General features: G+C 46.9%; 1 long non-coding RNA gene across 4 annotated transcripts; it reads left to right on the forward strand.

The window, feature by feature from the left end:
• The first annotated feature begins 2,364 nt into the window (after positions 1 to 2,364).
• LOC113241317 (uncharacterized) lies at positions 2,365 to 24,456 on the forward strand. Of its 4 annotated transcripts, none has more exons than XR_008956539.1 (5): positions 2,375 to 2,479; positions 7,791 to 8,043; positions 11,430 to 11,572; positions 12,943 to 13,069; positions 15,185 to 24,456. It is a non-coding gene; the product is annotated as an uncharacterized LOC113241317 (long non-coding RNA). The 4 variants fall into 4 exon arrangements; XR_008956538.1 differs by having other exon boundaries at positions 2,384 to 2,479; positions 12,943 to 15,324; positions 16,673 to 24,456; XR_006411983.3 differs by having other exon boundaries at positions 2,384 to 2,479; positions 16,673 to 24,456.
• Positions 24,457 to 27,677: the final 3,221 nt, after the last annotated feature.

Below are 27,677 nucleotides of genomic sequence, written 5' to 3' on the forward strand. Positions count from 1 at the left end.
TAAGGAGGGCACTTGTGATGAGCACCGGGTGATGTATGGAAGTGTTGAATCACTATATTGTACACCTGAAACTAATAGAACACTACATGTTAATGGACTGGAATTAGAATAAAAACTTAAAAAAAGAATAGGTATGTTTAATATTAAATCTATATCATTATCAGCATTTATCGACGGTTCTAGGTCAATATTCTAAGACGTTGGCTGCCATGTGCATAATGTCGGTAACGTTATGAAATGGGTCCTATATAGACACTCAAGGAATTCCTGGCAACTGGGAGGAAGATGCCTTACACCGTTTGTGCACTTGTGATTGTGCTTTCACATGGCTGCTGGTCATGCTTTTAAATAGTAACTTCCTGTTAGTCTGAGCGATGTTTGGTGATGGTGATAGTGTTTATGGTGTGTATTTTCATGAACACTATTTTGGGCCTGTTATTTTCCAGTAACTCGTCTTTAACCCACACGAGGACGTGCTATTGTTCTAGTGCTATTCATCCATGTGTCCTTTCCTGAAGTCGGTAATATATAATTCTCCTAACATTTACTTGTGCAGGGACAGGTCACGGGTGATATGCTACCAATCAATTTGTGTTTTTTAAATAACTTATAAAACACTAGCAAATTACAAAATTTCTGGGTTCCCTTTCAGGTACAGGTGGCATTGGGCTGCAATGCGAAATCACGTGACCGTTGCCTTTCCATTCTTTATTATAGAGTTCTCTCCTACTGGTAATTCAGAAGGGGTGAGGTAGGGCGGGCTTTAAGATATTTCCCTTTGCCTCAAAAGAATGTGATCGGGAGCCTCAGCGTTAAATCCTGACTTCCAGGAACTGACTATTTGAATATACATTTATCATGAATGATTTTCCTATAAATCAGTGAATCTTAAGCCTGGCTACGCATTAGCATCTGCTGGGAATTATGTTTAAAATATTGATGCAGAGCCCAACTTCAGACCAATTGAACTGCACTGTCTGAAGGGGGAGGCCAGGCATTGTGTTTTTTAAAAGCACCATAGGTAATTATGAGGCCTTGTGGAGGTTGAGAATTGCTATAAATGAACACCTCTAACTCCTTAGGTCTATAAAAGAAGCGGCAACTGCCATTATTATCAAGGAACAGAAATCATATAGAGATAAAAACATGAAAAGAGCATTGTTTAAAGAAAAAAGAGCATTGTTTTAGGAGAAATCATTGGTTCAAAGGGCGTCTAATTGCATGGCAGTAGCAGTAAATAGAGAAAACACGGAGTTATACATAAAATCTAAGTGTGGCCTTTCAACTTACGGTTTATATTATCAAATGCTCCCGTTAGAGACAGCATAAGGGGGAAAGAGTGGGGGAAACGCGGCAGGCAGAGAGTGTCGTATCAGGAGATGGGGGCTGCAGGGAAGAGGGATGTTTGTGACAGCAGGTGGCCAGGGTCATGGCAGCCCGAGAGAGGTACTAGGTGGGGCCGTGGCAAGTGGGGGAGAGCAGTGACAGAGGGAATTGGTGGCAGGCTGTGTAGATGAAGTGTAGCCGTGGATCAGAGACCGTGGGGGACAGGGACCGGGATTCAGGGGCAGGAGAGGGGGACAAAGAGAAGCCAAAGAAGGAACTGGAGTCAGGGGCAGGTGTCGAAATGCCTCGGCCACTGAAAGACATGGAGCTTCAGATCTTTGGACTGGCGGTGCCACAGGAGCACTCCATCCCATGGAATCAGTCAAGAGCCAAGCTTCAGGTGAACAGCACAGCAGAGGGCTGGAGCCAGCCACGTGGTGGAAGAGGAAGGTAACCCCAGAAGTCCTTAAATGTCCCCTCACCTGGACGCGTGGGACCAGAGGCTGCAGGTACAGCAGGAACCTCACTTTTTAATAAATAAATCTTAAAAAATAAAACAAAAAAAGAGGCGCCTGGGAGGCTCGGTTGGTTAAGCATCTGACTCCTGGTTTCGACTCAAGTCATGATCTCATGGCTTGTGGGGTCATGTCCTGTGATGGGCTTCGCGCTCAGCAGGGAATGTGCTTGAGAGTCTTGCCCTCTGCCCCTCCCCCACTCGCCCATGTGCTCTCTCTCTTTCTTTCTCAAATAAATAAATAAATCTTAAAAAAAAAAAAAAAAGAACTTTACTTTTCAGGTTCTGGTTGAGCATAATCCTCCCAGAGCACAATCCCAGCAAAGATGGCTTCCCCCAGGAATGGCAGCTTCCACCAGCATCTTCTTCCCGCTCAGCCCTTTACATGTCCAGTTTCCGACCACGAGGCCCAGTTCCTGACATGAAAGAATGTGGCTTGTTCACCTTTGCTAACCCTCTCCAAGCTAGGGAGGGTGCTAGGATTGCTCGAATTGCGTAAATGAAGTTTTGCAATCGCTTTTCATCTCCTATTTCATAGCAGAGGAAAAGTCCACCTCATGTTAGCAGCGATTCTGCTTTGGGGTTTCCACTCACTGAGGACTCAGGGGCACAGACCTAGGCTCATCCCGGAAACGACAGGTAAGCCGTAGTGCTGCCGACAGTCAACTGGTGTAAGTCGATGAGCCAAATTCCCTGGGGGGCCGGGGGGGGGGCAGAAAAGAGTTGGAGAAAGAAGGGAGAGAATGGCGGTCCATCAGCCTTTAGGGCAGTTATTCCCAAACCGGGTTGTTGGAATCATTTGGAGAGGTTTCAGAAATGCAGATGCAGTGGGTAGATCTGGGCCAGGGCAGAGCGGATCTACTCTGAGAAAACCCCCGGGGGGTTCCGGGAGCACACACAGCCAGGTCCGGAGCTAGAAGTGCTCCCTGGGGGCTGTTTTCACTGTGTCTCTCCCTCACCACGGCTCTGGGAGCACAGCCCGGCTCCTTGGCCCCTGGCTTGCTGGCGGTCCCAGGTTGGGGTGATGATGACAGGGCTCCCTGGGGCCCCTGAGCGTCCCTCTCTTGCTTCCTATGTCTTGTGAGGGCTAGCTCTGTGTTCCCTCTCCTTGGGTAGGGCTCCGTGGGCATGAGGCCCCGGGGCGAGCAGCCGAATCTCTCCTTGGCAGCTGTGCGAAGCTCTAATCTCAACCGGTTCTGCTCCAGCTGGCTGTTTCCTGGCGTCAACTCAAAAATTCAGGCGTGGTGGAGTTTCTCCTCTGAATCCGGGGACCAGTGCCCACTGCCCAGCAAGGGAGGGGCTGGTGCAACAGGGGGCTGGGGGGAGGCCAGCCTCAGGCCCAGAGTCCTTGAGGGGGGAGGGGGTGCCTGAGAGAAAAAGCACACATTAACTCTTTAGTACCCAGTGACCTTTCAGTATGGACTAATTCACCCGAAAAGGTATTTATTTCCAGGGTGAGGAAATGAGACATTGCAGATAAGTCTTCAAAGACTATGACAAGTCTGGGAAAGGCCTTGTATTGAACTTTCTTTGCCTGGAACGAAGGCCAGGAGTGGATGGTCTCCAAGGCCTGCTTCTGTTTAAGCATGTGTTTGCTCTCTGGCTATGAACACTGTGCGCCAGGCACTGTTCTGGGCACCGGGGACGCACACAGTGAACACGGCAGAAAAGACCCAGCTCTGGGAGAGTTCACAGCCTGGTAGCTGTGACTGCAGCTGTCTGAGGAAGGTGGTCCTGAAGGGGGCCACACCGGAAGCAGGCCATTGGACACTGGGTGCAACTGAAAGATAAATGTCCCTTCTTTGTGGGACCCTCAGGGCCAGCTCTGAGCCGGAGCAGACACCAGAGACACACTATGTCATTCTCCCACACCTCGAGCGCAGCCACTGCTGTCCGTGGAGAGGGGACATGTCAGCCCAGTGGGCTGTCACGGCTGTCCCTGGATGGCCGACTGACTCAAAGACACTGGGGACACAGGAGTCATCCCTTAGTATTGGATTTAATGAAGAAAGCTGAAGTCTGGAGAGACACCCAAAGGTCTTAAGGAATTAAAACCAAGACAAATATCTGGGAATTAGGTGCTGGGTGATGTCATACCCAAGATTTTGGCTGTGGATTTGTGAAGTGCTGGAGTCATAGTGGGAATCTGTCTTTGGCTTCTGTGGTGCAGGAAACTGAAAGAGGCTAAGATTGAAGGTGTAAAGGGAGCGGACAAAGGGATGTCAGGAAGCCTGGAGAGAAAGGAAAGGAATGGCCAATTAGTGTATTTATGTGGAAGCTAATTTTCATATGAAAAAGTGAGAGATTCTTACTTTGGAAAACAGTTACTAAGGGCCTGTGCTTAGTTATCTGCGGTGTCTCCTTCCCTCTCCCATGGAAAATGAATCCACTTCTCTTCCTTTTTCTCATTCCTTGCATACCTTCTCCTTTACCTCTCCCTTGACTCCATTGTGCGAGTGCCAGAGTCCAAAAACCAGTTACGCAACTGTGAGGACAAACACGCTCTGGGGGTGGGGGTGGGGGGTTGAAGGGGTGGAGAGGGTGGGGGGATAAGGCAGCTGTGGCCACATGTGGCCGTGTGGCCGGTGTGATGTGGGGCACCGTGTGGGGCTCTCCTCCCTCCGCCTGCTGCCCGGGCGCCCGACCTGTCCAGGAAAACGGGCCCCTTCGCTTCCAGAAAAGAACTCCAGAGGAGGGGAGGCCCCGATCACCCTCCGTAACTTATCCCAAGTCCGAAGCCCTCATCGCCAGAGATTGTTTTCTTGCTGAAATCACTCATGTGGAAGCCCCAGCACCTTTCCTTTTGTTCGGTCCTCACCGGAGACAGTGAACAGCTGGCCTCCAGCCTCTGAGGAATATCCCTTTAAACCTTGCTCGCCATTGTTAAATGGCCTCTGGGCCTTCTCTTCCTCAGACTAAGAATCTTCCCTTCTTTCCCCCATTCCTCATGGGTCCTATTTTCCAGCCCCTTTCACATCTTTGTTCTTTGAATGCTCTCAGATTTTTCTAAGATATTCCCCCTTGGAAGTTATTTGAAGGAAAACAACAGAAGGGTCTTTAGATGTACTCAGTCCTGGCAGCCCCCTCACCTGACCACAAACCTTGCCTCTCCTCCTGGCTGGGTGGCTCGGGGCCAGCCTATGCCTGAGGACTGTGCGGGCCGTGCACAGACCAGTGGGCTCACCGGTGACCACGGGCCAGGAGCAGAAGGCCCCAGCTCACCCACACTGAAAACGTCTAGTCCTGACATTTGTCACGCTCTCAAAGACTTGCCGAATGAACGCTTGCCCTTGTGCTGTCTCGTGGGGACTTGTCTTGGACAGAATGGGCAATGGAAACCCTGCTTGCTTATGGCTAAGAAAAGATCCCTTTTCTAAGAAAGGCAAGAAAAGATGAAGTTGAGAAAAGTCTCACGGTTCTGTTAAGAACACTGGTGCCTCCGGGGTGCGTTGCCTTCTTAGTATGGGGACTGGGTGGGGTTAGGGGGCTCTGGTGCCCTAGGGTATGAGATTGAGGTCCCAGGTGCATGACTGGGGGGTGGGGTAGATGAGGGTGAGGACCTGTAGGGTAGTCAGGGGGGCAGATGTTCAAGCAGAAACAGGAATTGGCTCTGTAGACTTCAGAACGTAGTGCTGATGGAGGACGTAGGAAGAGGCCAGTGTACATGGGGACTAAGCAGCTCAAGGGAATCAAAAGTGGGGAGAGGTGGATGGGGAGAGCGGGGCGAGGGGCAAGGGGAGAGAGAGGGAGATTAAGAGGGAGATTAAGTCTAATGTGAGGTCTGAGATCCTGGGACCTGAGTGGTAAGGATACTAGTAAACTCCTTACTTAGCATTTGGTTGGCCTGAAGGTGAGGGGAAGGAGGACTGACTCCTGCACAAAGAGCTTCGCTTTGCAAGAGACCAAGGAATTAAAAAAGAGCTTTATTTAGAGGCTAAGGAGTCTGTCTCCCAGATACATTCACAGTTGCATTAAAAAAGACAAAACATCAGGGACCACCAAGGGATGAGATATCCTTGTGAAGGTCAAGTTAATACAGAGGGAAAGGGTGTGGTTTCTGTCTACACCAGGGTCTCATGTTACTCTTCTTGGAACACACTGATTTCGTGTAGACACTGCCTCTATTCCTAATAGCACAGTCCTGCTGACTCTAATCCCTTTATGTTCATGTGTGTATGTGTGCATATGCACACACGAGCCTGCTTACCCGCTGTGTGTGCGTGCGTGTGTGTGGTCAGCTTTGACCCCTGTATCTTTTTCTGCTGTTCTTGGCCCAACAACTTGTGAAGGAGGAGTAGAAGTCCCCAGGCACAGAGTGTTTCTGTGCAGGAAAATGCAGGTGGGAAGGCTTTGAAGAGAGGCAAAGAAGGGTATATTTAGATAGTAGTTGCTTGGGGGAGAGCGGCTCGAACGCTCTGAAGAGGCAGCCAGGTGTCAGCGCGAGACGACGTTTTGCACACGAATTACCTCACTTGGTCCTCACAACAATCCTAGAAAATTATTATTATTATTATCATTATCCACTTTTTACTAATGAGGAAACTGAGGCCCACAGTGTTGAGTAACTTTCCCAAGACAGTTCACTTACTAGGTGTTTGTTGAATGAAATAAAAGCATTACGTGCATGGTGTTGGTTTGAATTTGAGGGAATTTTTATCCCTCACGCTGCAATTGGGTTTTAAATACCTGAATACTTCTGGTGAGGCCTCATCCTTCTCCTTCGGCAGCGACGCATTGGCCCTCCCGCGAATTTTCATTTCAACGCTGTTTCGTTTCCCCTCTGCAGACCGATAAGATACTACCTCTTAGACTCTGGGAATAGCATTGCCCTCATTTCCTAAGCCAGGACGTCTCAGTCCCTACCTGTTCTGTCTTCAGTCTTGGATCACGTCCACCGTCACTTTGGGCCACTTACGTCAACCCTCTCAGTGTTAGAGAACCAGTCAGGTCTGTGTGGTTATGCCTCAGACAAGCAAGACACGGGCAGGGAAGGGGTGCTCTCTAAGCTTCCAGAACCTGTGGGAGCACGTCACAGACTCCGACTCTGGAAGCCGCACGATGGCCCACACTTACTTTGGGGGACATCAGGCACGAGACCAGACACCTGTTAACTATTTTACATGAATATCTTCTAATGACACCTTGACATCTCCCTCTTCCCCATTTCCCACACCCAACCCATCATTAGCGCCCACGGTTCATTTCGGGGCTCCTCCCTTTTTGCTCCCTCTCCGAGCCCCAGTCCAGTCCTGGCCTCATTATCTCTCCCGTGAATTGCTTCAATAACACCCAAACTTGTTTACCTTTCCCACTCAGACGCCTTCCTTTCACAATCCCACAGCATGATATTTAAAATAACCATCTCATCGCAACACTTCCCTTCAATGGCTTCCTGTTACCATGAGGATTAAGGACTGAACTGGGAACCATCCTACGGATCCCTGCACATTGGCGCCTCCTCCCCTCTCCAGCTTCATCCTGCTGGCTCCAGATGTCCCAAGCCCTGTGCTCCCCCACGCAGGCCTTCTTAGGGCCGCCTACTGTCCAGGCTCTACCTATCACAGTGCCTTTTAAGAGGGGCTGCTCTCCTTGCACAGGTGCTCCCTTCTCTCCCCTCCAGATGCCCCCAGTCCCTCATTCCTCAGCTCAGGGGTCACTTCCTCCAGGAAGATCTCCTTGACTCAGTCAACATCCTATATCTTTAGAAGTTGCAACTTTACATTTACCTTGTGTGATCATAGATTAATGTCATGTCATGTCATGTCATGTCATACTTCTGTTTGTTTCTCCTGGACAGTATCCTTACTGCCAAGCCCGAGGCTGGCCTATTGCAGGGGCTCGATGAATATTTGTTGAAAGAGGTGTGCAAAGTCTTAAAAGTAGCTATGCATTTTGTGCAAATTTGTTAGAATGAAACTTGGCTGATGTTGAATGTTCTCTCCCATTACAGCCGTGGGCCGTGATGCCAGGGTGCTGCGCTGGCTGCAAAAGCCCCGGTAAAACTGCAATGTCTCTAGCTTCCTCGCCGACCTCGAAGGCCTGTTGATGAAACGTACATGAAGCACTTCATAAGCTAGAATGTTCTTTGGAAGTGAGAAAACGCAAGACACGATTATGGATCAGATTCAAGAGCTGAATCACTCCGGCTACCTTGAGGCCATGCTCACAGATGATACTGAAAATTAAGATCTACATTGTCTTGAGTGAGTAGAAAAATATGGTGAGATCTTTGCACTAATGGCTCTTTTCTGTAAGTACGAGCCAGAAACAAAACAGTAAGTTACAAATATTAGAGATCTTCGGAAAGTTGTAATTTCCCTATGATAACTCACTGTTGTGCCTTGAAATGCAGTTTGTTTCTTGCAAGTGTGTTCTTCCAAAACCCCTCTTTCTGCTCTGTCTGGGGGGGCTGATGCGGAGGGCCCAGTTCCAGCAGCCGTTCTGTGGGGCCTGGCACCCCTGTTGAGGGGTGGCGATCCCTGAGGCTGGGCCACGGGGTCAACAGGAAGCCTGTTTCTGCAAAGAGAGAGCACCTGCCCCGGTGTTGGGAGAGCTAGGGACTGATCCTCGTGTGGGGTGGGGGAACGACTGGAAGGGGCAAGACAGACACAACCAGATGCCTTCACTTCAGGTAAGGGTTTGATTCTTTGATTGTTGCCTTTAATAACATCGACATTTTAATGGGCAGGGGAGAGGGTAGGGGGGCCCCTCCAGCAGACGACTGAGTTCTCGGGTTTACTGTGGCCATTGTGGGGCTCTGGGCTATTTTCTGCAAGGCTGCATGAATACAAAGCCTTTGGAAACTTAATTAAAGTAATAAGAAATAAGACTTTTATAGCAAAGGGTGATGGTGGGGGTGGGGGTGGAGAAAGATCCTATTTCCTGGACTGCACGACGCCCTGGGGAATCATCCATTTATGAGTTGGTGGGGAAGCCTTTCTCCTGGGACACTGCATTCCTGGCCTTTGTGCTGCTGAGTTCTTTGGAACACAGGGGAACCGGCCCTGGGTTCTGGCCACTGAACTTTAAATCTAGGCAAGTCAGATATAATGAAGACATCAGAGGGCCCAGTAGGTCAGTAGTGTATGACCAAGAGAGCCTACCGTTTTACTTGACCAAGTTACAGAGATACTAAGAACGTTAACTTAGACTGAGATGAAATGTCTGTGATTGATGGGAACCAGACTCAATGAATTGCATTCTAGGATCCATTTCTGTGACAGTAGCTGACTTTTTGGGTACCTCAGTGAAATATTTAACCTCTCTTGAGTTTCCCACCCATCTGGTTTCCCAACTAAGACCATGTAGCATGTCTTTGGAAAAGTGTTTCAGTATTCTCTTAAGAAAATGGGAGCATTATTATAAGGGTTGTTTCTGATGTGGAATGTGACTGATTATGTGTTGATGCAGGACTACAGAACCTTCATTCTAAGAAAAAAAAATCCATCTTAGACCACTCCATTGGCTCACTGGCCTTGGTTCCTATATCTGTAGCCTATTCTTTTGCCCTCCCCCCATGGCTGTTTCTGGCAAGGTCCCGGTTCCTCTGTCTGTGAGGAAAGAGGAACAGTTTGAGGGGGTAAAATTCAACAGTTCTGAGGTTAGCTCCTCAAAGAAGTGTCTTTTGAAATTTTAGAAAATATTCTATATGCAAGACATTTTTTGAGGAACTAAATGTTATTATATATATTTGTTCTTAGGTGGGTATTTATATACTTTATTTTTTAAAAAAGATTTTTATTTATTTATTTGAGAGAGAGAGGGAGTGCGAGTGAGAGAGCACAAGCAAGGGGAGTAGCAGAGGGGGAGGGAGGGCTTAATCCCAGGACTCTGGGATCAGGACCTGCCTGAGCCTAAGGCAGACGCCTAACTGACTGAGCCACCCAGGCACCCCAGGAATTTATATGTTTTAACATATCATTTCACAAATTCTGAAAACAAACCGGTTTTCATATATTCAGCTTAAGTACGAATGGGCCAGAAGTGGAACAGAAGGCTTCTGAAGAGGAGAAGGCAGCGTCAGGAAGAAACAAACTTTTCCTCTATCCTCTTAAGTTTAGTGCTTGGGGGCCTGCAAATTAAATTGACATAAGACAGATCAGCAAGAGAACAAAAGATTTAATTACCTATGTACGCATGGGAGATCACAAAGAAATGTGACTCAAGGTGGTGGTTAGATTTGGGGGTTTATATACCTTCATAATAGGGGATGGGGCAGGGCAAAGAGGGCACTTTTTGGGAGAACAAATGACTTTTGAAAGATAAATGGGACCTTAGAATAGATGGGAGATATGATAGTTTTGTAATAATGTCTGCTTGAGTATGGTGCTTCTGTCTCCCAGAGGAGATCAGAGTCGCTCTCTGGAGAGGGATTTATGACAATTGAGTTCTTTTGGGAGGTGGTGCTTTTAGACAGATAAAGGATTTCAGGAACTCCAATGCCTTCAGCTCAAAATAATTCTTATGCCAAAGCAGCATATTTTGGGGGTGGCATATCCCATTTACCTTCATTAATGTCCTGAACTCTAATACTAAAACCTCTCTATTCAAAACTCTCTACCATCTTCTCATTTTACTTAGCAAAGCAATCTCAATCTACCACAGGCCCCCTCCTCGAGCTTCACTCCCACCTAATGCTGCTCCTTAAATGGGCCAGGTGGGTTCCTGCCTCTGGACATCAGTTCTGCCCCTGGGACCACTCCTCCCCAGAGCATGGGATTGCCGTGGGGGCCGAAGGAGCGCATCTTTGGTCTTTCCACCTGTCCATCTGTTCAAATGTGCGAGGTCTCTCGAATCAGGCTGAGTGGAACCACTGGGACATGGTTCCTTACGGAAGACCACTTAGTAGGAAAGACTTGTCTGCTTTGATTTAATTCCGTGTAGATTCCAGTACCATTATTTTATCAGATTAAAAAAGAATTTCTTGTTTGTGTGCTATTTTCGTTGAACTCCTGGTGTGGTTTATATGAATGATGATGGTGATGTTATCATTTGGGGGGTGTGGTGAACTGACGGTTGGTTTCTCTTCTTTCTATTTTTTTTTTTATTAATAATGATTTTTTATTATATTATGTTAGTCACCATATAGTACATCCCCGGTGGTTTCTCTTCTTTCTAGATAGTACCCTTGCTCCTTCAGCGAACTCCTCCGTTACTATATGGGGTACGCAGCTAGTGCATTATTCTCAAGTCGGTCTCCACTGAGATTCTGGACTTGCCAGTGACAGACTCGTACAGGGACTATATTATGTTGACGGTGGGTTCATAAATTAATTGAATTAAGATCATTTTTTCCTAATATTTCTCTGTCCCCGTCAACATTTAGTGTGGCATTTCACACAGAGCAGGTGCTCAAAAAATTAGATGACTTGACTTGATATTCTTACTTTTTTTTTTTTTGATGACTCGATACTCTTAACACACAAACACACACAAAGAGAACAGAAACGTGTATTTTGACAGCAGCTACAATCTCGGAAAAGTATTAATTAGGAGCATTTTACTTCCTACTGTAGTCTTGCTTTAAAAGTTCAGTGACGGCGGCATACGTATCCCCAGAAGAATTGTTTCTCATTTTATGTTGGCTCAGGCTGTCCTTCAGTTGCCTGCAAATAATTTTCTTACCAAAAAGACAAGATGTGACCTCAAAAATGAATTCCCAGTGTGAAGGACACGGTGCGGGTTGAGGGGTGTAACATTAACACCACAACGCCGACGACGCAAAGCTCTCAGGTAATCCTTTCCCTGTGTCTTCGCAATTAACGTCATGTAGGAATTATCGTTCCCATTTTACCAAAGAGGAAACAGAGGTTCAGAGAGACCGTGTGATTTAAATGAAAATCAGAGCCAGAGCCTGGAGAATAGCCTGGAATTCCTGCTGCGCTCCCTTGGGAGTTTTCCCTGTTTCTGGGGGAAGATCATTAACCTCTCAGGGCCTTCTCTGCAGATTTGGGATTGTTTTGCTCTCTCACGGGGAGGCCGCCTGGCTGAAGGACATTTATAATTGTTCTCAAGCTTTCCAGGCTCAAAGTGCCAGTGCAAAAAAGTCAGGGGCCCTGACTCTTTCCAAGCCCACGGGGCACGAGCAGCTTTCCAAACCGGAGTCCAAAGCACTTTACATATGGGTGGAGCTCTTCATGGCGAGAGTCTCCGCTGTGGAAAGCCGGGGAACAGTTCTTGGGCCGTGAAGCGATTGCCTAGCCAGTGCAGAGCCATGTCACTGTGCCCTCGACATCACGGAGAAGTGGCCCCTGCCCCAAAGCTCAGCAAACAGATCTGCAAGCTGTAGGGATCTCTCTTTTTAAACCGATTGCTTTTGACTGCACCGGAGCTGTGCCTGAAGTCTGTGGTGATGTGGTGGTTAGGCCGGGGCCGTGACAAGGCCCTGGGGCAGGGCCCGCATGTGGTATCGTGTGAGGCCATCTGGCTCGGCCTCCTGTTAGGGTTGAGGCTACTGAGGACATTCACTGTCTGGTTACTTGCACAGCTGCCGTTTGAAGTGAGAACTCGCTCCAAAGTTCCCTTGGAAGAGCTGGAGGGGAAAGATGGAGGGAAGGGGAGGCAGAGAGGGAAGGGCCTGATGAATTTCTGCTTGAGATTCTCTCTCGCTTGCTGTCCCCCCAATTGCGCACGCACTCTCTAAGATAAATAAAATCTTTTAAAAAAATCTGATCTTGGAAATATGAACTTATAAAACTGCCCATTGTAAGGAAGGAAAAATGATTTCCCTCCACCCTTCTGAGTTTTTGGCTGAGATCTCTGTAATAAAAGACAGATTAATAAGAAAAAAGAACAACACCCAGGGGTTTCGGAACATGTACCTCTCACGTGTGGGGGAGGGGCAACCGGGAGGGTGAGTAACGACTTGAGGTGCGTTAGAATTCAGGCTTCAATACCATCTTAATAGCGAAAGGAAGGGGAGAGTGAATGATTCTCAGGAAAGATGAATGGGCCCGTAGGATAGATGGGAGGTATAGTCGTCCCCTCTTATCTGCGGGGGAGATGTTTCGAGACCCCAGATACTACTGTTAAAAAGAAAACCACAGGCCCAAGGTGGCATTACTTGCCCTCAGAAACAGCAAACCAACACTTTTTAATTGCAGTGTCAACCTCTCCGGGAGTGGAATTTTAAGCCAGTCAATCTGGAATTTTCTGGTCAGCACCAATGAAGTAATCTGTCACATGGGCCCTCTCCATCCTGGCCCCCCCTGCCCCTGCAAGGAAGATGAGGTAATCTGCATGATAAACCCCCTTGCCCTTCCCCTAAGGGGAGGTAACCTTGCCAGAAACAATCTTTTCTTTTCCTTTGCTAATAACGTCTTGCCCCACCCTCCTTCCTATAATATAAAACCTTCTATTTAGTACCAGTCTTTGGAGCTTCCCCTCCACTTGCTGGCGGGGCTGTTGCCTGATTCATGACTCGCTTTATAAAGCTTATTAGCTCTTCAAATTTACACCGGTGAAATTTTTGTAACAGTAATAACCCTCTACATACTGTGTTTTTTTCCTACACACACCTACCTATGATAAATTTAGTTTATAAATTAGACACAGTCAGAGATTACAACAATAGCAAAAAATAAAATCGTTGTGACTCTTGATCTTGAGGTCATGAGTTCAGGGTGCAGAGATTACTTAAAATAAATACTTAAAATTAAAAAAAAAACCCAAATAATAAAAAGCAGTTCTAGCAATATACTATAATAAAAGTTACGTGAATGTCGTCTCTCAAAATATTTATCGGTTCTGTCCTCCCCCTTCTTGTGACAGTGTGAGATAAGATGACTGTGTGATAAGATGAGTGAGGTGTATGACATATTAGGCTACTAGCGACTGTCATCTACCTGCGGACCTGTGGGTGACTGCGGGTGACCGGAACTGCAGATAAGGGGGGACTACTCTCTGGTAGATGGTGACAAAGTCTGTGTGGGTGTCGTGTCCACTTCTAGTCTCTTCTGTGATGAGGGTCAGTTTTCCCTGGTTGATGGAACTTAGGGGTGGCATGTCCTGAGCTCCTATGGTCATATTTGGGGCAACATGTTCTGCTACGGTCACCACTAAGAACTTGATCTGTGGAAGTGTGTGTGTCAATGGATCTCTCGAAACCAGTTGTTCAGCAGAGAAAAGCTCACTCACACATTTTTGCCTCCACTCTCTGTGCCATTTGGTCTGAGCAGAGAATGAACGTACACTGTATCTGGGAAAGGACAGACTCGACAAAATAAAGGCAACATGTGTGCATCATTTTTTTTTAAAGATTTTATTTATTCATTTGACAGAGAGGGAGAGAGAGAGAGAGAGCACAAGCAGGGGGAGCAGCAGGCAGAGGGAGAAGCAGACTCCCCACTGTGCAGGGAGCCCGATGCTGGGACTCGATCCCAGGATGCTGGGATCATGATCTGAGCTGAAGGCAGACGCTCAACCATCTGAGCTACCCAGGCGGCCCCACTTGCATCAGTTTTAAAGATGTATTTATTTGTTATTTTAGAGAGAGAGCGCGCGCATATGAATCAGGGGAGGGGCAAAGGGAGAGAGAGAATCTCAAGCGGACTCTGCACTGAGTGCGGAGCCGGGTGCGGGGCTCGATCTCAACGACCCTGAGATCGTGACCTGAGCTGAAATCAGGAGTCCGACACTTAACCCACTGAGCCGCCCAGGAGCCCCTGCATCAGTTTTAGAAAATGATCCTTTCTTTTCCAAAACGTAAACAGTAATTTCCCAAGAAGCCAACCTTAAGCAATATTTCACAAAGCAGAGAGACGATTTTAAGAGGGAGGCTGCTGATGGAGTGTGTGTGATTCCCAAACGGCACAGCTCCCGAGGCAGAGCTGAATCGCTCTGAAGAGAAGGCCCATCTGTCACCTCACTTCAGGTCCTGGTTTTACTCTGGGCCCGCGTGGAAGGGACGGAGCTAACCCTCTGTGACAGCTGCTCCTGGTGGGAAAGCGGGCACTGGGTCCTCGTCCCCGCGTCTAGCTCAAGCAGCTGATGTTGAGACACAAGTCCAGCTCGACAAGACCGATGCCCCGATGAATTAGTTATTCATCAGAAAATTCGTCAGGCTTTCTCTTTTCCACCTTACAGCCTTGAAGGTCCTCAGGGCAGGGAATGCATAAATGGCACGTGGGCCTATGGTAATATCCTGCCACCGGAAGCCGCCCATGTGATGTGACCGTCCTTGGACACCTCTTGCCTCTTCATTATTGCCAGTACTTCCTTACCTGAAGTCAGCGAGCCTAGTTTCCTTCCAGACCGGTGGGGGGAGGGCTGAATTCTGTTGTCCCAATTGCCCTGAATAAAGCCCCGTGATAGGCAAATGTCCCTTTCTCTCCCTCACCTTTGAAGTAGCCTGACGCTTGTCGGTGGATCTCTCTGTGAAAAGCCAACACGATCTGGTGGTTGAATGATATTGAGATGAACCAGGTGGACCTACTCTCCTCTCAAGTTACTGAGAGTTTTCGAAAAACGGACCTGTGGACAGTCAGGTAGTGTGATTGTAAAGATCCTTTCTCTCTGTCCTGCTGGGGAATGCACAGTCCCTATCTTCCCAAGGGCAGGTAATGAGGATTACGGGACATAGTTGCATGGCTGTTACGGGGCTCTGGAACGTCCTGGCCCATCTCCACCCCAAAGAAGATCCTGAACGCAAACGGAGTCGCTATGGGAAGTGCCGAATTTGTGGCAAAGTAGGTGTCAGTCACCGTTAATGGGCCATGACCAATGGGACCATTCTGCCTCGTTCGTCTTCACCCTGAAGGTTTTTCCCCTAATGAAAATGTGCTGGGAGGAATGGGGTTGGGATAATGATTTCCTTTCTTTCCCTCCCGTTGGCTTCGGCGGGCAACCTCTCCTTTAATAAAAAGCATGATGGGCAAGGGTGAGAGCGTCCAGCTTGAAGTCTGAGACAAAACCCCATCGGAGAATGCGAGCCGTCCACCAGGGGAAATTGGACACCGATTCCCCTCCCCACGCAGGGAAGGCAGCACCAAGCCCTCCGCCCGCTGCGCTCACTCTTCTGCGCCCAGACCCTCGAAGCTGAAGACTTTCAAAGAAGTAGGGTGGGTCCCCGCAGCTGCTGCATCAAACAAAAGCAAACAGATTAAATTAATTTAGGCTTCAAAATCAGTCCCATTCTCTAATTCATAAAATACTTCAAACACGGCAAGAAATGTCATCTCCCAGATGATTGAGGCTAATCCACTTTATCTCTTTTTCCTCTTGCATCTGAATGCAAACTATCAAGACATACCTCACCAGTCAAAATAAACTCCTCACTCCAAACGCTTCCGTCAGCTTTTTAATAAGAGCCTTCTCCGCTCTGTACACAAAACAAACTCCGTTTCTAACGGGCTTGAGGAGCTGTGTGCAAAAAAAAAAAAGGAGGAACAACGTACTCATTAGAGTCTGTTAAGTTGCCAGCACTCAGCAATTAAAAGGTATGGCCCGTGGAAACGCTGCAAAACAGCCGTTAGTCCCATTGTCTTCTCATTAACAAGATTGTTATTTTAGCTTTCCAGGTACCACGCTTAAGAAACAAAACAGTCTTGGCTCCTAAGACGCTCCAGGAAAATAAGAAGTTGTTGACAGCTAAGACTTGTGGAGAGGACCGTTTATACTATACATAAATTTGCACATCCTTGTGGCTGCAATAAATACACTTCCACACCCATTCTATTGGACTAGATGCAGACACCATTTAAAGGGACGTCAAAATCCTTCCCCAGCAAAGGGCTCCTGTCTTCCTTAGGATGTCCAAACTGCTGCTGAGGAATGAATGAATGCCTCCCCTCGGGACCCAGAAATTTGGATTTATTTATTTATTTTCCCCTGCAGCTTGCTCTGCTGTTGTCGCCGAGGATGCAGTGCTAGAAGGGACCGTGGAGACTTCTGCGCGCTCAGGCCCGAGCTCCTTGCTGCTTGGTAATCATTTAAAAACGATGACCCAACTCTTTTCCAATTGCCAAGTGTGAGTACTTTGTGGCAACGGGGAATGCAGCTCTTTGATTCCTGCATTCCTCCTGGTTTCCCTGCGTGGGTGGAAAAACGGCCAAGAATGTAAATGATTCAAATTCTCGTATGTTCTGGAGAAACAAAATGAAGCAATATATCTTTCCGATGCTGTCAATATACAATTTTACGTTTGATGCCCACATGAATTTCTTTCACCATATAGATACCTTCGTAGTTTTTCTTAGGATTTCACTAGAAAATGTAAAGCATTGATTTCCTTTTTAGGTAAATAGTGGGGGGAAGATCCCTTTTTAAAAGAATAGGCACGTGGGATTTTAAAAAGAAATTATAAAGACAGTATTTACTGTAATATTTAAAGTATCATTTGCAGATGCTTAAGGTTTGAATAGTTCTCCTGAAGAGAAGTCCCTAAAGTTACTTTCTCAGTAAATTTCAGTAGATTTCTCAAGGGCCTGTTGTTTATTTTACCCTGACCCATAAATTTTCTTCCTAAATGCAGTCTTTTGCATTGACAGCAGGCAGTGTGAGACACTAAGGATAAGAAGATCATTGTGCAATTTTAGTAAGATGCTGGTTTACACTTTAATGGCCAACGCGCATTTTCAGGATTTTGCTAGATAAGATCATCCTGTGCTTTGTTCATTAAAACTTGATTTGAGAAAACATGTAAATCTTACACAATTTAATAAACACACACCCTTGAATTGGTTGTTTTTGATGAAAGCTTCCCCAGAAATATCCTGTGTGGAGAGGAAAATAAAACCACTTTCAGCTAGAGGGAACCGGATATCAAATACCTTGAAAATCAGATGTTTCGCTCCTTATTAAGTAAGATTCAAGAGCATTACTAAGTTCTAGCCTGACTGATTTTTCACTTTTTTGGAAGAGAAACAAGTCTGGGTATTAAGCTCATAGCAGCAATTATCATCTGCATGTGGATTTAATTACGAAAAAAAATTACGGTTTTTATTTTTCATAATTGTCATCATCATGATCCAATTTCCATGTCAAGCCTGGCGCTGAGTGGGAAGGATCCCGAGCAGCTCCCAGCTCTCCCAGCCCCTCTTCGCCTCTGCGGCACGCCCTCCTCCTCTTTCCCAGGGATTTTCATCTCTCAGCTTCCAGTGGGACCTGCTGAAAACTGATTATTTGGAGGAACTTAGTGAAGCTGTTCAGGAGAAGAACAACTTTCCCGAGATCTAGGAGAGAGGGATCCTTAAGACCCCGGACAGAGATCTAGGATAGGGAAATGTAAGAATTCTTTTTGCTGTGACTGTAACTGCCCGCATTAGGGTCGAATATCCCTGCAAACACCGGGGACAGTTGTTTCAATATCCTGCAGACAGTCTCGTGTGTATGTGTGTGTGTGTGTGTGTGTGTGTGTGTGTGTGTTGAGAACTACAGTGAATCGGATGGCTTCTCTTTAATGTCAGATTGTTTATAACCCACTTTCTTCCAAAATGGATTTGAAGCAGCTTACCAATTACACCATGGGGTGAAAATCAAGAGAACAAGGTTAGAAGAAAGTAGGTATGGCGCAAGGGGGCATGGACTTTTACTGTAAAGGACCAGAGAGGACACATTTTTGGCTTTTCTGGCCACACAGTTTCTGTCTCAACCATCAATTCTCGCTGCCATGTCCCAAAAGTAGCCACAGAAAACAGTCCAATTGACCAGCGTGTTCACGGGCACGATAAACAGGCAGCAGGCTGGATCTGCCCCGGGCTGTTGTTTCTGATCCCTGGTCTAGACCCAGAATATGAAAATTAAGCTAGTGGAAGTATATTACAGTGAACCGTATCACTGAAGGGCCCCTATGATCGGTCAGAGGGGTCCAAATTTAGTTATAAGTTTCCTAAAGGTCAAAGCAAAGAGGAAAACTGGGCTGATGTTTAAAAATGATGCCTTCCGCGAGATAAACACACCGATCGCTCTGTAGGAGTTCTGGCGTTGAAGCTTTGATCATCTCCTAAAGCTCCTGAGAAAGAGGCATTCTGTGGCATAAGGGACAATAAAGAGCATCAGATTTTCAACAGCTAGCTTCCTAGAGCACTGCTAAGCATCCCTTTAAGTGAGCCAAGGGCATGATGATTCCAGAGCACAGTTCAGAGAAACGAGTTTGAGGACATAAGGCACTTCATTTGGATTGCTGGCGGTCGGGGCTGGAGTCAATGTAAAATGGAGACCATTTGGCGGAAGGAATGAGCTGCATACTTGTCTTCCAGACAGTTCTCCATGAATACTGACTTGTTCTTCCCACACCCAGCTTCGGGCAGGTGTCAGCATTCCCCTGTTGCTACAAGGCCCTCATTCAACCAAGGGACAATTCCCTTCCTGTTCATTCTTTCAGGTTCGGGATCAATCGGGCTTAGGTCCCATTTCCGTTCTAGCATAAAACATAAAAAGAAGTCAGATGGCAGTGATGTTCATGACCTGGTATTGCATCCCTCCCCCTTAAGGACTGCTGTCATATCGATCACCACGTGTGTGGTGGTTTCTAGGTGCTGGGTACTCGGCTGGGCACTCTACATTCATGAGCCCGTTTTATTCACACACCTTCCGGGGACACATGCTACCGTGAGAATTCCTTGTTTCCAGCTGAGAAAACTGAGCTCAGAGAGATCAGCAGCTGGCCCAGCATCATCATGTAGTATGTGGGTATGAAGATCGGCTCTGTCTGACTCTTAACCAAGGCCCTTAGCTACCATCTCTCTCAACAGAGTTCTCGGGACTTCCTGGATTCTCGACCTTGACACACCTTGACATGACTTCCTGGTCTTCTTCATTATTTTCTGGATCCCGGGCCTTGCTTGTCTGTTACAGTCGTGGCTCTGCAGCTTCTAGAACGCTTACCAGGTCTTGATGTCTCATCATAGAGTCCTGCTCAGATTTTCACCTTAATAACTCAGATCTTGACCCTTTACTGGTTTCTACTTCCAGTGTTCCTCTAGTCCTTACCTTCTGTATCCCCAGCACCCTCCCTTGGTCATGCTTGTCATTACCGCTACCTCCACCCCAGTGTGAACAAAGAATTTTTGGTTCCCCTTGCAATTCCTACCATCTTCATAGCTGTGGTCTACATCTGGTTCTCTAAAGACCAGTTTTAGTAAGGGTATATTCAACCTCATGGTGACACCTGCAAGATCACATGAACTAACAGGATATCTTTCTTAATATGGCAATTCTCTTCAGATAATATCAATGGAGACTTCATAATAACATTGGTAGCATTTCATTGGCCTGGCCATGCCCCACAAATGGAGAATGTTAGTAATTTTCTATGACCAGCTGTGGGTTACAAAGAATGTTATTAAATAAACCATAGAAGATATGGAGATTCCTGAAATGGCAAGTATTTTCTATTCTCAGTGATGAAAACCAAATATGCTGTTCACATTGCAGACATGTATAACCCATTGGACTGTTTCAAGAATACAATGGGATGGAATCAGTGACTAAGAGAGAACAGAAAATAAAACCCATTCATTCACCCAGTCATAGATAGGCTGAGAGAGAGCCAAGGTCATTGCTAGGAAGATAATCTGAGGGCCAAGTGTAAAGAGAGGGGGAAACCAAAGATGGAAGAATAAGCCATGATGTAAAAAGCCAGAAAGCACGAGAGCTGCATGGAATGTGGCCTGAGGAATGGGTCAAGGCGAGAAGTTCAACATTAAGATCCTGGACAGTGGAGGCACTAAACTCTTATGTGGCATGGAGGCCAGCTTGGCTGCCGAGAGCATAGAGAGTAAACATGGTGACTCAGTGGCCCCTGAATGGGATGATTCACGAGGGGCAAAAGTTATTCTTTGCTATGCCGTTGGAGGCCCTCCTCAATTCTTACAGGATCTGAAATCTCATTAAAATAATAACTTTAGACAATTTAGAAGTGGAATAGCTTATCTTGAAGAATTTTAGTGGAACCATACAAGCGGTACCAATTATCTACTTGTTAATGGCACATTTTTGTAACAATGAATCTACTCTTCAAAAGGAGACAACTAAAATAGTCCTTTTCATATCGCAAACTTAGACTTTAAATAAGGTCATATTGACCCATTTAGGATGGGACTTCTTAATGCAAAATGATCAGTCAGTTCACAAAAGTGGGGTAAAGAATGTCATAGCCTAGTGTGAGATGTGTTCATTTTATGCCAAACTTAGTAGACTCTTAAAGCCCTTAGTGTTGGTGAACCAGTTGGCGAGATGTTGGCTTGTATGCGATGGATGTTAAGTCTCTTTATTTTCCCAGCTTTGAGGAAGGTGAGAGAGGGAGAGGGAGAAAGAGAGAGAGAGGGAGAGAGAAAAAAGAGGGCATGAGAGGAAGAGAGAGAGAGAGAGAGAGAGAGAGAGAGAGAGGAAACCTCCCTAAGCCCTTGAGGGGGAAACTTCTTCAGAGTGAACCAAGTTTGGCAAGTCTCTGAGGTCTGAGTGAAATACAATAAAATTTGCATTTATATAGCACTGCTTATGCTCTTGCTTTATATGTGCTGTCCATATTAAATAAAAACACAATTAAGAGTTAGTTCTAAAATACCAGGTCAAACATATCAAACAAAATCAGGAATGGCAATTAGTGCTAGAATACCAGAACAAACAGATGGCTATTGAGTTTGGATTTAAGAAGAGAAATAGGATGTGCCAGTTGCATATCAATAGAGGAGTAAGTCTGGAGTTTGGGCGACAGGGGCTGGCGGTTGGGCTCCGGGAGAGCCGAGTTGGGACAGTGATCAGGCCTGTAGAGAGGAATTAGTACAAGTAGGGAAACGTCAGTGCAGCGAAATCGCTGGGCATGGACCCCGGGCCAGGTACTATGCCCTCTGCCGAGGATCCAAGGGTAATCAGATTGGAATTCTGTCGTCAAGCCACGTCTGTAGTCGGGCTTAAAGAAAGGGTGCATGTGGGAAACCTGTTGGGGGACCCTCACTCTTTGTGGCAGGATCTGATTTTCTTGCAGGGTAAAAATAAGTCCATTCTGCTCCAAACTGCCCCCGAAAACCAAACAGCTCTGAAAACCGAGAAGATTGTGAGATGGAGCCGAAGCAGTGTGACCTGGATCTGTCTCGCTTGCTGTGAACATCTGTATGATTCGCTGCAGACGTATGAATATGTTTGATTGTGGGGTCTTATCTCAGACTCTGCTGGGCGCATTACATCTAATCTAATATGGTACGTGCGCTGTATTACCTTCCTCAAACCCCAAAATGGTCTGAATTCTGAAATCCATCAGACTTCAAAGGTTTTGGGTAACGGGTTACGGTCTGTCATAAATTTTTGCCCCCAGCCTCCATTTCTTCATTATGTGTATTTCCTATCAATTCAATATCTGGTTCTGTTCCCCAGACTCCAGCTGAAATTGTTCTCACCAAGGCCCCTTTTTGCCAGATTCCCTAGTCTTTTCTTTGTCTTACTTCCCCTAGATCTGGTGGCGAAGGCACAGCGTCCCCGTTAGCACCGGCTCTCGCCTTGACTTCATTCCGTGAGGCCCGAGTACCTCTATTCCCCTGCAGCCTCTTGACCAAAACTATTTTGTCTGCACCTTCCCTTGGGCCAGTGGTGCTCCGCACAGGGCCTCCCTCAAAGTAGGATCTAAGAAAGAATTGTAATGAAGGAATTCCCCAAGACTTGGATCTCAGATCTTGTACTCACTACTCTCCCTGGCAGAACTCCGTTCCCAGCTGTCACCTGAATTCTGGTCTGGCCTGTCGCTGGAGTTCCTCTTCCAACGGCTGCAGACTGATCTCTTCACCTAATTAATTGTCTTGCTAGCACCTCCTTATCAAGTTTCCCCTCAAAAGTCACCCACACCCTTGCATACATGTGAATGGGTAGGAATAGAATTTCATAGGAGGGAGACTTTATAAATTTATTTATTTATTTATTGCAATTTTTACTGTCCCTTCTGATTGTGGTACCTGAAACATTCCTTGACAATAAAATCATTTCTTTTTCAAAGAGAAAAACATTTTGGGACCGGCAAAACTGGGAAGACGGTAAAAAGATCTGTAGTTAATACCTATTGCAGGGCGGGAGGGAGGACCAGGAGACGGAGGGATTTTAGGGCAGTGAAATGATAATGGCCGGTACCATGAATGGGGGGAGGGGTACGTGTCATTATACGTTTGTCAAATCCATAGAAAGTACAACACCCAGAGTGAAGCCTAATGTCAACTGTGGACATTGGGTGATAATGACGCGTCGATGGAGACCACAGATTGTAAGGAATGGACCACTCTGGTGGGGGATGTTGATAGTGGGGGACGGTGTATGTGTGTGGGCGTGGGGGTCTCTAGGAACCTTCTGTGCTTTCTGCTCAATTTTGCTGTGAACCTAAAGCTGCTCTAAAAGATAAAGTCTATTAATTAAAAAAAGACAAAAGGCAGGTCCTGAGTTTGAGTGCTTGGGGTTTGGCTCTGCAGGCTTCCTACATTTATGCTTACTACAGTCAGTGTGGACAGCTTGATTATTCATACGAGGAAGAAGTAGTCTGTTGATACCTAGCTCCGTGCACTCACCCAGGCTGGATCCTTGGAGTCCCTGTTGACTCTGCTCAGCCCTCCGGGTCTGTCGTGACTTTGGCTGCCCCTGTGGGTCAGTCTCCCTTCAGGTCACTTCTAGAATACTCCAACAGTTTCTGGAACTGCACATTTCTCCTGGATGTTTCGGCCTCTTTCTCTACCATTCTATACAATGTTGCCTGATTAAAATGCATTTGCCTGCTTTCTTCATATCATTTCTTTCCTCTTCAAGTTTGGGCTTTTTCTTGACTCTGGAAGACCCCAGTTCACCATCCATACCTTCTTGCCAACTGTCTTTTTCACTTGTTCCAATCCCCCCCGCCTCGCCCTGTCCCAATCCTGTCTCAGGTACCCTCCAGGCTGGAAATCCTAGAATCTTCTTCCCCAGTCATCACGTTCCATCCCAAATCCAACTTCTGTACAGGCTTAGGTTTATTATTTTTTTTTTCCAGTGTCTCGGGCTGTGCTGCGAACTGAACACTGAACTCTGATCTTTTTGGTGTGGTGTTTCTGGGAGTGTGTGTGTGGGATCAATTTTATTTGTAGAAGCAAGAACGGCACAGACGGAAGAGACAGCCGTGTGTCTCTTGCCCATGTGCTCTGGAGCTCCGGCTGGTTCCGATTGCTGAAGGAACATTGCTGGGATTTATGCTGGGTCTGGAACCAGCCTTGCCAATCATAACTTGCAAGATCTGCTCGGGTACTAGGCAGACTTAAGCAGGTTATTTCAAAACTGGCTCCTTCTGGAGTCCTTAGGGGGCTGTCTGAATTCTCCAGAGAGGCAGGGGTGTTTCAGAAGTTGGGTCTTATGGTATAAAATTAACCTGAGTTTTTGGTCTGTATATGTTTGTAGAAAGTGGGTTTTATATTTGCCCTCCCGTCTCTTCATAAACTCTTACAAAGCTCAAGCGAGACAAGGTTATGAAGACACCCTATGAACCAGGGGTCAGCGATGTATAGCTCACCCACAAAATTCGCGGGTTGTCTCTTGCTGTATATAGCCTGCAAGCCAAGAATGGTTTTTACATTTTTAAACTGTTGAAAAAAATTTAAAAAGAACATTTTGTGACATGCGAACCTTAAATGAAATTCAAACTTCAGTGTCCATAAATAAAGTTTTATTGGAACACAGCCACGCTGAGTCCTTTCCTCTTTGTCTCTGGCTGCTTTTTGCTACCACAGCGGGAGCGAGAAGGTGTGAGGCTGAATGGCCCGCACAGCCAGAATATTCGGAATATTAGCCCTCCGGCCTTGACGAGAACGCCTGCCGTCCTCTGACACGAACACTCAGGCACAGTACACACAGACGACCTTCTTAGCACTGCCCTGATCTTTCCCAATGCAGCTGGGGCTTTGCGCTTTCTCGTTGTCGGGTCCTGGAGTTGCCTGACCCCAGGGAGGGGCCGTTCAAATAAAATACAATGGGAATAGCGCCCCCTAGAGGAGGCCCGGTGGGAAGCAGCCGCGTGTGGCGGAAAGGCCCCTGCCCTCTGACCAGGCCTGACTGAAGGATCCTGGCCCCCTGAGGACTCCGTGGCCGTGGAACTCGGGCCCATCACCTAACTGCTCTGGGCCTCAGATCCCCAAATCTGTAAAAAGGCGTAAGGGTGTTGTACTCTCAGTGGCTCTCAAACTTCCTTTCTCCCTCCGTCCTGGGCTCCTTCTTCTTTTTTTTTTTTTTAATAATGATTTTTTATTATATTATGTTAGTCACCATACAGTACATCCCCGGTTTTCGATGTAAGGCTCGATGATTCATTAGTTGTGTATAACACCCAGTGCACCATGCAATAGGTGCCCTTCTTACTACCCATCACCGGTCTATCCCATTCCCCCACCCCCCTCCCCTCTGTAGCCCTCAGTTTGTTTCTCAGAGTCCATAGTCTCTCATGTTTCATTCTCCTGGGCTCCTTCTATGCCTTCTTCTTAGCAGAACCTTCTACTCAAATGCATTCTCACATAGACCCCGAAGGCATGAAACAGCTAAGAGCAGAACATCTCTGCTAGAGGACAGGACCAGCCCGAGTCCCTCCGTGCAGCATTGCCCAGAAGAAACTTGAAAAGTCCTCCTGGCGCTCCTCCCAGTTAAGCTCCTCTCCCTGACCGCAGGCCAAGCCCACAGCTCCATCAGACGAGTTCTTTGCAGAGCTTGTTGGGACCCGCTGAGCAGCCCCACGTACTGGAGACCAGGTGTTCTGGTGAACCAACCAGAATCTTCCGTGGTGCTGGTTCTTCCCCTTAAGGAATCCATCATCACCTACCTAGATGCTCTTAATAATAATAACAGCTAAAATTTACTGAGCACTTCTGCTCACCGGACAGGGCTAAGCCTTCCATGTTGTGCCTTTTGTCATTTAATGCAGACCACAACCCAGTGAGTAGGTACTCGAGTTACCCCCACGGTGTCAATGAGAAGGCAGCCCTGGAGAAGTGTCTTGCACGGGATATGCCGCTAGTAAGGGTGCAGAGGCTGGGGATACACCCAGGCAGTCTGATGTCAAAGCCCATCCCCTTAGAGGGAGTGTGGAGGCCGCATTCATCTCAGGCTATTCCCCCCCCCCCCCCAAAGATTTTATTTATTTATCTGGCAGAAAGAGAGAGAGAGAGAGAGCACAAGAAGGGGAGCAACAGGCAGAAGGAGAAGAAGAAAAAACTCCCCACTGAGCAGGGAGCCCGATGCGGGGCTCGACCCAGGAAAACAACCTGAGCCAAAGGCAGACACTTAACCGACTGAGCCACCCAGGCACCCCTACTTTTTTTTTTTTTTTTTTAGCTTTATTTACTTAAGTAATCTCTACACCCAAGGTGGGGCTCGAACTCATGACACTGAGATCAAGCGTTGGCCGCTCTTCTGATAGAGCCAGCCAGGCGCCCCACTCTCAGGCTATTTCAATCAACAGTTACGAGGATTTATTTATAACTCACTTGCTGTGTGGCTTTGCACACAGACAACCTTGCTAAGCTTCAGTTTCCTCATTGGTCAAATGGGAATAATGACAGGATCGATAACAGCGTGTGGCTTAGTGGGATACAACATGGAGTCAGTGCCTGGCGTTGCTCAGCGCTCGGTAATAACCATTACCTTCTTTTAGTATCACCGACAGTCACCCAGTGCCTCTCACCTTCTCTTTTAGTCCCAGCGAACTGTTTTCTCTGAACATGGGGCTCAGAGCCTTTCCATGGTAACACAGTCGGCCTCGACCACTTTTACGGTCACGTCCACTGATTTTATGGAGGTCATTTTTGAAAGACCCAGTTCAAGGTTGCTTTCTTTAGGGGGTCTAGCTCTTTTCACTTGCCCTAATGGCCAAGGTAGCTTCTGGTTTCATTGAACCTCTATCAGTAATACCCTCCTGTTCCTTGATTGTTCTCTGTGTATGTGTCTTACTTTTCACCTCTACTTCCAGCCCCACTGGGCTGGGACAGATATTAGCTACACAGGGCCACGGAAAAAGCATAGGCTTTTTAATCTGAAAGACCAGGGTTTAAATTCTGTACCCCTCTTGACTCACCACGTTCTTACTTCCTCTGTAAAACGGGAGCAGTAATGGTGCCATTAAATGAGATGGTATCTGAAAACTTGCTTGTGCCCCGCCTGCCCATAATTGCTTCCCTCTTTTTTTTTGCACCTACAATGATGGGGTTTTGTGCTCCGTAGTTGTTCTCTGAAAACCAGTTCAACAACCGGTAGCTCATGGTGTAAGAAGCATGTCCAGTTTAAATATTTCTCCAGCCTCCCAACCAAGAGTGCCATCTGTCCCAGGGTGGCTGAACTCAGCTCATGCTTTTTTCTCGAGGAGTCATCACTAAGGCACCATGAGGTCTGTAAAGATAAAGGCAGGTCCTGCCCTCGAGGTGCTGAACATCTGATAGAAGACAGGAGACCCCTTGTGTATGGGATGTGCTCTGGACCTCAGGCCAGTGATCTAGAAGTTCAGAGGGCAGGTATGGTGCTGCCCGGTTCTTGCCCTACAGGTTCTCACGTCCTAGCAGGGCCATGAAAAACTACATGCAGTAACAATCTGCGGGAGGAGGGAGTTCGATTGCCAAAAGAGGGTCAGAGGAAATAAGCAGATACCATAGAATTTAATAAGAGAGGGGCACGTCCGTGAGGGGCACGTTCTCCAGGTGGGGGTCAAAGATGAGTGGGTGCAGGTGGAACATTTGGGAACACAAAATTCAGGTGTGGAGCGTTTGTCTAGGGCTCTCAACCTCAGGTGCACACTGGCATCACGGGAAGAGCTTATAAGTCAAATAAAACCAAAAGAAATCATGGCAAGGTCCCCAGTTTGAGCAATTCAGATTTAATGGCTCTGGAGCAATTCAGATTTGGAATCTTCTAAAATTCTTCA

Source organism: Ursus arctos, unplaced genomic scaffold, assembly GCF_023065955.2.
Source record: "Ursus arctos isolate Adak ecotype North America unplaced genomic scaffold, UrsArc2.0 scaffold_30, whole genome shotgun sequence".
NCBI lineage: Eukaryota > Metazoa > Chordata > Mammalia > Carnivora > Ursidae > Ursus > Ursus arctos.